The sequence below is a fragment of the Nomascus leucogenys genome, chromosome 2 (assembly GCF_006542625.1).
Source record: "Nomascus leucogenys isolate Asia chromosome 2, Asia_NLE_v1, whole genome shotgun sequence".
In the NCBI taxonomy this organism is placed as follows: Eukaryota; Metazoa; Chordata; class Mammalia; order Primates; family Hylobatidae; genus Nomascus; species Nomascus leucogenys.
This window is the reverse complement of record NC_044382.1, coordinates 64,480,824-64,493,327: the sequence shown is the minus strand read 5'-3', so window position 1 is coordinate 64,493,327 and position 12,504 is coordinate 64,480,824.

Here is a 12,504-nt window from a genome sequence, read left to right as displayed (position 1 = left end):
TTCTCTTAGTACACACGATAGAGTCCTGATTAAAATCATTGCTGCATTTGATCATTTATATTCTATCCTGTAACTATAATTTATATGATCACCAGTAATTTTATCTGTATCAATCTTGTCTCCTGTATTAGATAACAGGTTCTTATGGTCTGGTACAAACTTTTAAGTTTTTTATTGAATATAACATACATATAAGAAATATATATATACACATACACACACACAAACACACACATGCTATGTATATATTGTGACTTGATAATTTCACTAACTGGTCACACTGTGTAATTAGGACCCAGATCAAGACACAATATTACCAGCATCCCAAAAGCCATATGGAGCTCAATTCCAGGCCCTGCTCACTTTCCCCTCCTTGCCTATCTACCCAAAATGGTCCCACAGTCCTGACCTCTAGCAGCAATATTACTTTTTCCAGGTTTTGTGGTTTATATGAACAGAATCATGTACTCTTGCATCTGGTTTCTTTCCCTCAAAATTACATTTATGAGATTCACATGTATTGTTGTATATGGCTGTAGTTTGTCATCATTGCTGTATAGTCATTCATTGTATGGATATGCCATAATTTACTGGTGTAGGGCATTTGGAGAATGTATTAGTCTGCTCGGGCTTCTGTAACAAAATACCATAGACTGGGTGGCTTAATCAACTGAAATTCGCATTTGCATAGTTCTCAAGGCTAGAAGTTCCATAACAGGACACAGTGAGAAGGCAGCAGTCTGCAAACAAGGAAGAGAGCCCTCACCAGGAAATGAGTCAGCTTAATCAACTAAAATTTGCATTTGCATAGTTCTCTAGGCTAGAAGTTCCAGAACAGGAAACAGTGAGAAGGCAGCAGTCTGCAAACAAGGAAGAGAGCCCTCACCAGGAAATGAGTCAGCTTAATCAACTGAAATTCACATTTGCATAGTTCTAGAGGCTAGAAGTTCCAGAACAGGACACAGTGAGGAGGCAGCAGTCTGCAAACAAGGAAGAGAGTCCTCACCAGGAAATGAGTCAGCTGTTCTCATTTAATGTTCTCACTTTAGATGATCATGCAAGGGACAAAATCTCCAGAATCTTTCCTGGGCTGGGTCACAGCTGGGGTGGGAAAGCTGTAGCCCCTCTGAAACTTCCCACATAGCTGTCCTTCTATGGAGGCCAGGAGCACATCAGGGAGGGTACAGTCCACAGTCCCCCTCCATCCCACCAATCAGTCTCCAAGGGGTCTTCACATCCACAAATTATCATTTTCACAGATCAATAGCACACACACCAAGACACGCAAATTCAAACCAGATACCCAAATGGCACTTATTGAATTTGCAAGGATTTTTACCACTACTCTTTTGGTGGTAGTGCCTAGTGGCAAGAATATAGAAAACCAGGAAGTTTCACCACTGATGTGAGAGATCAGTAGCTCCTGGGATTTGGGCAGAACTTTGTGCAGTCCAGCTTTTTGGAGAAGCTTATGTCATTTATTCTTGCTGAGTCCTGTGTAAGCCCCAAAGCCAAGCTTTCACAAGCTAGGACTTAGGCAACTTTGAAAAGGAGGAGTTTATCTTCTACCCTCTCGAAGAGTGTGTAGGAGGTTCCCCTTGAGAGTAACCACTGGTCCCTCCAGATGGCTTGGCTGCTTCTGCCAGGCTATACTTTCAGAAATGCCCTTCATTGTGCAATTCTCAGAATTAAAGCCTTTCAGCATCTCCTCATTGCCCGAGGATGAAGTCTGTTCTCCTTGGCTTGGCATTGAAGCTCTCTGTCCTCCATTCACCCTTCTAGTCCAACTGGCCTCCCCAAGAAGCCCCTGAACCTGCCTTGTTCCAATGCTAATTTCTTCTCTGCCTCTCCAAATTTTGCCCATCTCTCAATACCCGGTACCATCAAGAGTCATCACAGCTTTGGGCATTAACATATAGGAATATTGCTAGTTCTCAGGTCAAGAAAACACACAGAACATGCATCTCTATGGAGGCCACTCTATTCACCTGGATGCTTATAATGTAATCTGTAGTTTGAGTTCACAGGGTTCTTTCCAGATTATAATTCAATCTTCACTTTTCTGTGTCTAAATTTTTACATTGCTTTCTGAATCATCTTTTTTCCCATTTTATTCTTAACCGGCTAAAGGAAGGCTTAATAGAGTAGCCCTAATGAATAGGATCTGGGTTTATAATCAGGCTTTTGTGATTTGAATCAAAGAAATGCAAAAACTTAGTGTTTATCAGAGTGTGGTGCACTTATTCCCAGAGTTGTGCAAGATCATTTTCGAGGGTGCACAAACTAGAAACCACTTATAGAATGGCTGTTTATTTATTTTGCTGTGTATTAGCGAAAAAAACCCCTTACTATCAAGTCCATGGTTTAATGAATATTACCTGTGAGAAGGATTGCCGGCAGTCTGTTAAAATCTGTCCCACTTTCCTTGGTACACAGCCAGATTACATTTTCCAGCCTTGGTTGCAATTAGATTGAACATGTGAATAAGTTATCACCAATGTCCTCTGAGTGGGAGTGGAGAGTGCCACAGCCAGGCCTGGCCCATACAAATGCTCCATGGTCACATTTCTGACAACAACAAAATAAAAGAAGCTAAATATTGACATTACAGGGTTGGCCATTAATAAGATGAGACATGGATGCTGTTGTGTAACTGGGCTTTGCATAAGGGGTTTCCATTGTGATTGGATATTCCCCTTTAAGACCAAATCTGAATTGTTCTGACATGCCCAGGAAGAGGGGATATGGGTGAGACACTGACAGCATCTGCTGCAAGGGCTCCATGCCTGCTGTTATCATGGGACATAGGGCTGCTGTAGGACAAGTACTGAAAGATGAATCGTGGAAGGTTTTTAAGGTCCTAGTTGGCTACAAACAAGTTTGTTGAGTATTGGAGCTGGAGAAAGAGTGGGAGCCCTGCATGGGATCCAGAGGGTTGTCTAGGACCAAGAAGGCCAAAAGGAGGAGCCAGGGTGGATGTCAGGGAGGTGGTCTGGAGAATGGCAATGTCTGAGCTTGGCTTTTGTGTATCTCACTGTGTGCAGGAACGTGCAAGCACAGGGCCAGGACAAGGTCTATGCAGGACCTTCTAATACTGACCCAAGGCGTGTAGGTGGGGCGTGAGGTTAGGGATGCTTGGGCTTACCTAGAGAGGAGTATCCTTTCCTGGGTGCCAACTAGGGGAGGCTCACAGAACTCTTTCTTCCAGCTCTCATTCGCCTAGTCTGCAAGCCAGGAAATGTCCTCTCTCTAACCATGCTGGCAGGGTTTTTAAATTGAGAACTTCATAAGCATGATAAAAACCAGCTAACACTGTTCTAGCAGGTGCCCAGACACTCCTTTGCACAGGAAGGAGCAGGTGCTCATAACCCTGATTTCTTCACAGGGTCCTGATAACACCATTTAACCAAGACCACTGGAGTTGAATCTGTTCTTTCTTAAACTTGGCCTTGGCCCATGCTCTACGTCTGATCTACATATAGTGTTCCCATCTCCATCTTCTGATGGTTTTAGCAATAGTGTACTTCTGTTTTTCATCTCATTTCCCATGACTTTGAGTTCAGGGTTGTTTTTTTTGTTTGTTTTTTGTTTTTTTTTTTTGCCAGGACTACACAGATTTTATCAACTTTCACTTTTGTCATGTCTCACTCTTTTTGATGAAAATAACATTTCTGAATATAAAATTAATATGTTAAATTATAGAAAGTTTCAAAAATATGGAAACACAGAAAGAAGAAACTAGGTATCACTCTTAATTCCACTACCTGGAGGCAAGTGGTATAAATTTTTTGTGTTTTCATCTAAATATGTTCCATGTCCCATATACTTTAAAAATCAATTTTATATTTTGCTTTTGTTCATAGAACACTATGTTGTGAGGATTTTCTGAATGTTGATGCAAACTCATCAAAGCATTCCTTATTCCATCAAATGGCTGCATGAAATAGACTTTAATATTCCTATCCTATTAGACACTTAGCCTGGCTGCTCACATTCTGATGCTACAATAACATTGTGCTCAGCCTAAGGTTTATAAGTCTCTAACCACATGTCTAATAATTTTCTTAGGATTATTTTTAGAAGTGAATAACTAGGCTGGACCATAGAAATGTTTTAGAACTCTGAGCAGATATTGCAAAATTGCATTCCATTGCATAAGAAAGTGGATTTCTTTCTTTTTTTTTTTTTTTTGTGGGGGACAGAGTCTCGCTCTGTCACCCAGGCTGAGAGCAGTGGCATGGTCTGGGCTCACTACCAGCTCCGCCTCCCGGGTTCACGCCATTCTCCTGCCTCAGCCTCCGGAGTAGCTGCCTGCCACCACGCTCAGCTAATTTTTTGTATTTTTAGTATAGACGGGGTTTCTCCGTGTTAGCCTGGTTGGTCTCGATCTCCTAACCTCGTGATCCGCCCACCTCGGCCTCCCAAAGTGCTGAGATTACAGGCGTGAGCCACCGTCCCTGGCCAAGAATGTGGATTCTCTTTCTCATTTGGGATGCTAAGGTTAAAAATTAACATAACGCTGCAGGTTTCATAAACCTTCCCCACCAAGAAGCACATCAAGCCTGTTATAATCTGCATATCTTTCATGACTAGCCCTCTCATTGTCTCTGCTTCTCTTATTGTGCCTATTTGTCATTACCCAAATCTGTGCGCTACTTTCCTCTGAAGACTTGTGTTGTGATTGTAAGAATTGTATAAATATCAATGGCTTTAGCCAAAGAGTTTTACAAAGTACGTTTTAGGCAGCATGCTGCCTATAATAAGTTCTATCATTCACAAAAGCTCTTTCTTCTATGGTTGGCCTTGAGTTTCTTTGGAAAATGTTCGAGCGGCAAAGGCAAGGTCAAACCCTCCTTTTAGCAAGTTTTGCTTGACCTTGAAGCAGCCATTTAACAGGTGGATTACAGAGCCACAGAAGGATGGCATCTTTCCAGGTGTGCTTCCTGCTGAGCCGAGGGTGCAGTGAAGGATGCTGACAAAGATGAGTAAATAGATTATTCTTCATTCTCACATTGAAATTACATGTGCCGGTGGGGCATGAGGTTAGGGATGCGTGAGCTCCCATTGCTAAATCCTTTGGTGAATGAATTTTTAATGGTGTTAAGAAATGATGGCTGGAGGTGGTGACTCATGCCTAAAGCTCAGCACTTTGGAAGGCCAAGGTGGGAGGATTGTGAGAGCCTAGGATTTCAAGATCAGCCTGGGCAACATAGTGAGACCCTGTCTCTACAAAAGAATTTAAAGAGGAAATGATTATAGTGTACTACAAAATACCATATATAATATCATCCCAAGTTTATATACATAAAAGAGAGATATGCTAAAATAAACAAGAAGTATTCTCGGAGTGGTAGAGTTACGAGTGATATTTTAAATTTGATTGTTAAAACTGATTTTTAAATTATATAGGATATGGAAACATTTTAGAAGGACATACGAAAAATACACAGCCCTTACCTCAGGTAGTGGAATTATGAGTGATATCTAGTTTTGCTTAATGCGTTTCCTTATTTTTATCTCTTCTAATTATTCCTAATTTTTTTCATTTTATTTTCCAACTTTCTTACTGTACCCAAAGGGGAAGACATTGTAAATTTTCTCCACTAGCCTGGCATTGCCCTGACTCTTTCCTTCTTAGTGTAACTTCTCGGTGGGTATCACGACCAGTGCAAAGTGCTAACGCACAGGGACAGGAGGCCCATGAGGTAGCCCTGAAGGGGCAGTGATCTGTGGCTCCAATGAGCCAATCATTGGGAAACTGGCATCTTCTTGGGGCTGGGACAGGAGAGCTTTGTTGGTGGGAGAGGAGGGCAGAGCAGAAGGAGAGAGGGCAGGAGAGAGGCAAGTTCAACCTTGCTCAGCCCCTTCTTTTCTCTGCCAGGACTTTACTGCCTTAACACCCTAACACTCCCTGGCCAGGCAGGCAGCAAGACACATGGGGATAGTGAGCTATAAAGCAGTGAGTGCTGCAGATTCCTGAGACACAAGAGGCAAATTGTTCCCTCTCTGCATATGTTTGTATTTAAATAGCCTCACGTTCAGACAAGCAACTTGGATTTGCTTCAGTCTTCTCAGGATGGGTGAGAAAAACCCTGCAAATGCTCAAAACGAGGCAGAACAGAAGACACCTGTCAGGGTGGAGATGGCATCCAAGTGAATGAATGCAAGTCTATTATCAATGAATTACATCCATTGTAACCAGACTTAGAGGGATTGTCTTGTGTGAGAATGCACCAGCAGGCAAAGGGGTTTACGAGGCAGAGTCAGTGTCCCTGCACTGGCAGTTATTTTAAATGAATTGACCCAGGGTTTCCATATTCATTCATTAAACATTTGTTCATTGAACAAATATCTGGCTCTAATTCCAGTTCCACCTCAACCAGCTATGCAGCCTGGAGCACGTCACTGAGCTTTCCTGTGACTCTGTTTCTCTACTGTGCTGACAGCCAGAGGTTTCCTGCAGAGCTGGAGACCTTGGTAGCCTCCAGGTGTGTGTCTGGCAACATGAACTGTGAATGAATCCTTCTCTTCTCAGATGCTGAAGCACCCACCTACATGTATGAGTTTCAGTACCGTCCAAGCTTCTCATCAGACATGAAACCCAAGACAGTGATAGGAGACCACGGGGACGAGCTCTTCTCCGTCTTTGGGGCCCCGTTTCTAAAAGGTAATGGCTCCTTGCTGTCCCTGAGCTTGGAGTTAGGAGACCTGGGTTCCAGTGTTGGTGTGGTGGCCTTCAGCAAGTTTCTTCTCTCCTGGTCTTAGTTTCCTGATTATGTATAACAGGGTTGAATGTCACTGGGTTGTCCGCCAGCTTCCTCCCACTCTAACACCTGTGAGGGGGGCTGTGTATTCATGTGCCCTCTGCACAGACACTCAGAATCCTGCTCTGTGACATCCACAAGACAGGTGTGTGTGGGGGTCTCCTGAAGGATTCACTATACAGGGTTGAATGTCATCGGGTTGCCCCCCAGCTTCCTCCTGCTCTAATACACATGACGGGGGATGTGTATCCATGTACCCTCTGCACAGACACTCAGAATCCTGGTCTGTGACATGAACAAAACTGGGCTGGAAAGTGACAGACAGGACCTGCTGTGGAATTTGCTGTGCAAACAAACAAAAACAATACAGGATGCTCATTCTAACAATTTTGAAGAATTTCAGGACAGCAGGAGCACAGCATTAAAGCCACGTACAGCCCTCCCGCACAAGTCTCAGGCCCAGGAAACCGGCCCTGGTCACAAGAGCTGGAATATGAAGCTGCGCAGCCTGGATCTAGAGCCTGAGTCTTTAGGCGCGAAGCAGTACTGCCTTCTCACCCACAGCAGTGTTTGAAATCCCTGTCTGGGCCTGTCCTGGTTTCTAATTGCAGGGTCGTCATACTGGCCAAGGGCGCCCATTTGGAGGCGAGTCTCTGGTGCCCCCTTGTGGGCGGTGTCAGATAGCCACTCTGCTTCCGGGGCGGAGTCAGAACCACAACCCCAGGCCCAGGCTCCCAGCAATGTCCCCAGATAGTGGTGCGGACGCCTTGGCTGACACACCCAGGGACAGCATCAAGACTGGTCTCTTGGCTCTTTCAGCCTCTAGAGTCGTCTTCACGCATGGGCTGTTTGGATGGGAGTTTCCAAATCTTATTCCTCTTTCAAACTGAGATTAAATGCCTTCTGGCTCAGGGTCCTCCCCAGCCTCTAACACAAAACCGATCCAGTTCCTGGAATCTCAGAAGTGTTCAGCAAACTCTGTTACTGGCTGTTACAGCCAGTCCCTCCATGTCAGGACATTGCATCCTAGCACATTCTACAGTTATTCTCGAGAAATGCAAGTGAGAAAAGAGGGACGCCTGTCCTGCACTAACCTGTGTTTCTGAGGAACTGGCTACCAGCTGGGGGTTCCCATGATCACCGCCCTGAGTTTGATCATTTGCTAGAGTAGCTCACTGAACTCAGGGAACAACTTACATATATTTTTTAGTTTATTTTAAAGAGTATTATAATAAAGGATACAGATGAAGGCCAGATGGAACAGATGCATTGGACAAGGTATGGGGAATGGACACAGAGCTTCCATGACTTCTCTGGGGTTTACCACCCTCCCAGTACCCCCATGTTTTCAGCAACCTGGAAACTCTCCAGACCCTGTCCTTCTGGGTTTTGATGGAGGCCTCCTTACATAGCCATGATTGATTGAATCATTGGCCATTGGTGATCAACTCAACCTCCGAGGAGGACCCAAGGAGGAGTTGACTCCCTTCACAGAGTCTACCCAATGGACGTCTATCAGGATCCCACGAGAAAGATTGGGGTAGATAGTAACACTGGAGATGCCCAGGCACGGTGACTCATGCCTGTAATCCAGGATGCTCATTGTTAGAATAAGCATCCTGTATTGTTTTTGTTTGCTTGCACAGCAAATTCCACAGCAGGTCCTGTCTGTCACTTTCCAGCCCAGTTTTCTTGGGCCCCGTGGTGACGTTCACGTTGTTGATACCAAGTGAACTGCTCATAGGGTTTCTATGAAGACTCTCTGAGTTAATATGAAGAGTATTTTATAATTAAACACATAATAACTATGCAGTGAGTTTTACTTACTTCTATTACGGCTATTATTCTTTCTTTCTTTTTCTCTTTCTTTCTCTCCTTCCTTCCTTCCTTCCTTCCTTCCTTCCTTCTTTCCTTCCTTCCTTCCTTCCTTCCTTCCTTCCTTCCTTCTTTCTTTCTTTCTTTCCTTCCTTCCTTCCTTCTTTCTTTCTTTCCTTCTTTCTTTCTTTTGTGACGGCGTTTCACTCTTGTTGCCCAGGCTGGAGTGCAGTAGCACGATCTTGGCTCACTGCCACCTCTGCCTCCCGGGTTCAAGCGATTCTCTTGCCTCAGCCTCCCGACTAGCTGGGATTACAGGCATCTGCCACCATGTCCGGCTAATTTTTGTATTTTTTGTAGACATGGGGTTTCACCGTGTTGGCCAGGCTGGTCTCGAACTCCTAACCTCAGGTGATCCACCCACTTCGGCCTCCCAAAGTGCTGGGATTACAGGTGTGAGTCACTGCGCCTGGCCTATTACTGCTATTATTATAGAGTTCAAGGGTACCACGGACTGTTCACCAAAGGCCAATGTGCACTTCCTTGGGTACAGATCCATCTGCTGGGCAGCTGTCAGTCCATCCACCAGGTGGCATTGCCCAGCACTTCTTGGGGAGCCCCAAAACGAGTTTGACCTTGGTCCTGACCCAAGGATCCCACGGTCTGACAGGTTTGGCCTGTGGGCTGCAGCTTACCGACCCCTGCTCCGTAGCGTCTCCCCCTCTCTCTGGACCAGAAGGAAAACATATGCTATTTCTCCCCCCGCTGAGGCTCAAGGAGCTCTGGACGCTGTCTCGGACAGGACGACCAGGTGTGGTGTGAGGATTCCGCACTGGGGCTGTGGACGACCAGGTGTGGTGTGAGGATTCCGCACTGGGGCTGTGGTCAGCTTTCTCATGGTAAGCTTTGAATTTTCCTCCAGCAACAAAGGAGAAAGCACCCAGGCTTTCTTATCAGCTTTCCAGGTGTCAGCAAGAGGGGACAAGGGAAGGCTGAGGCTTAAAAGCCACCAGGAGTCAAACATTGAAATGTGAATTTGGACTATGACGCAGCATTAGGTTGCGTTTTCTTTAATCCAATCTGAAAATCATTTTTAATTGGTGTGTTTACATCATTTTTGTTTAGTATAATTATCGATATGGTTGGATTAAAATCTGTCGCTTCAGCAGTACTTTTTCATTTGTTCCTGTGTCTTTGTTCTTCTTCTCCTGTCTGCTTGCTTGTGTAGCGAGTATTTATGATTTCATGTTATCTCCACTATTGTGTTATTCTTCATGTCTCTTTTTAAAATTATTTATTGATTTTCCTGGGTATACAATATACGTATTTGATTAATCACCTTATACCTTCAGACAATACCAATTACACAAAGTGTAAGAATCTTACAAAAGTGTACTTCATATACCTGTCTCTCATCTTTCATATTATTTTTGTCGTATATTTTATTCTTACATATGCTCTAAATCCACAGTTCATTGGTGCTATTTTTGTTTTAAACAGTAATTAAATATAAGGAAAAATAGCTTACATTACCTTTGTTTTAAAGTTATATGTAGAGCTTCACTTCTTTGATAAATATCTAAGTTTTTGTCCTGTATCATATAACTTCTGCATAAAGAATTTCCTTTTATATTTTTGGTAGCACAAGTATGTAATTATAAATTCTCTCTATTGTTCATCTGAAAACATTTTTCCCTGTATTTTTTGAACAGTGTTTTTGCTGGATATAGAATTCTGCAAAGATTTTTTTTGTTTGAATACTTTAAAGGTGTCACTCCATTATTTTTTGGCTTACATAGTTTCCACTGAGAAATCTGCTCTAATCCCTTTCTTTGTATGCAATGTCTTTTTCCTCTGGCTGCCTTCAATATTTTCTCAATGTGTGTCTAAATGTGAATGTTGTTGTTGCTGTTGTTGCTGTTGTTTAATCCTGCTTGGAGTTTTCCAGGCTCTTGGACCTATGCCTTGATGTTTTTCATTACTTTTGGAAAATTCTCAGCCATTATCTCTTCAAATATTTTCTTCTGCCTGCTCTGTCTTCTCTTTCTGGGATTCCAGTTATGCATATGTTGGACCATTAGATATTATCTGACAGTTCTTTGATTCCCTGTTTTTTTTTTCACTGATTTTCTTCATTTTAAGTTGGGTAATTTATATTGGCCTGTCTTCTGCTACACTCATTCATTCCTCAGCTGTGTCAGATCTACTGATGAATACATTGGAGACATTTCTAATTTCTGTTACTATTTTTTTTTCATTTCTAACATTTCTATTTGCTTCTTTCTCATGGTTTCTACCTCTCTGCTGAAACTAGCCATGTGTTCATGGAAGTATTCCATATAGTTATTTTAAATTCCCAGTGTGTTAGTCTAACACCTAGGTTATCTCTGAATCTGGTTCTGTTGATTGCTTTGTTTGTCTGTCTCTCTCTCTCTCTCTCTCACTCTAAGCGATGCTATTTCACCATAATACTATGACCAGAGTGCAGGTGGTTATTCATAGGTGCAATTACAGTGCACTACAGCTTTGAACTCACAGGTTCAAGCAATCCTCCTGCATCAGCCTCCTAAGTAGCTGGGACTACAGGCATGCACCACTATGCCCAACTGCTTTGTCTCTTGTTAATAGGTGTTGCTTCCTTTATAAGGTTTGCAATTTTGAATTCAATACTTGATATCATGTGTAAGTGAGTTGAAACTGAAGTAAGTAGTATCGGTGACAGGAAATGGACATATCTTTTCTTCTGCTGCTAGACTGATTTTGTGTGTGCACGTGTGTGTGTGTGTGTGTGTGTGTGTGTGTGTATTTTGAGTGTGGTGATCGGGGAGTAGTTTTGTTGTTGCTATCGCTACCTTCAAATGCTTCCAGTGCTACCTTGTGCTGGTTCTGGTGTGCTTGTGTAAGGGCTGGTTTTCTAAAGGATTTTCCAATAATGTCTTGTTCCACTCTCAGCTTTAGGCCTGTCCTGTGCACTTGCTTTTACAAGAGGGTTGCTCTACATGCTTTGCTCTCTCTTCCAGCAGTAGATTTCTGTGACCTGGGACTTGCCAACTCCATGGTAGCAGCCAGAAGTGTCTGCTCCTGTCGTGGTCCAGCCTCAACCTTAGGCAGGACCTTCATTTCTTGCTGCTGGAGATGGAGCTTTGTCAGAGATATTGACCATCCCCAGCAGTAAAAGACCAATAATCTGGGCCCAAGATGACTCCCTGTCCCTCTCCCAGGGGTATAGAGTTTTAAAAGGTTCCTTATCTTCAACCTCAATATGTCTCTACCAGTACCTTGAGGAGGACAAGATTTCCTGGCCATTCCACAATGGTTGAAGGATTTTGTTCTTTAGGGGTGAAGAGTGTGAGCAGGGCTCATGCCTGCATTCCTGAAGGCAGACTTTCTCCAGTCTTACTCTCTGGGTCTCTCCAGACCCAGAACTCCCCTGAGCACTGTCCATGATCCAGCCCTCTGGACTCTGCTCATCCTGAGGCCAGGCCATCCCCAGCAAAGCCACCTTCCTTCTCACATTGCCTCTTTCGTCATCATTCTGTCTCTGAGGACAAAGTATTAATCTCCAGAACAAGACATAAGCACCAATTTGGCCTTCAAAAGATCCTTTATTCCCAAAGCTGAGGTCACAAATACAAAACTTGCTCCTTCATGGCCTCTGTCCCCTGCACCCCACCACCTAATCTTTCTCATGGGCCCTGGTAGATACCCATGGAGTAGAGTCTGTGATTGGAGATAACTCCCCCAAGGGTCCATGGTTCCCAGAGATTTTATACTCTCACAGTGGCCCACACTTGGCCTTCAGCACTGAACAAAATTCAGAGAGTATTTCTGCTCATTATGGTCACCCTGTCTCCTGCCTGCAGGTGAGAAGTAAGCCAGTGTTCACATCCCACCACTCCCCCTAGGTGCTTGTCTTCCCTTTGAT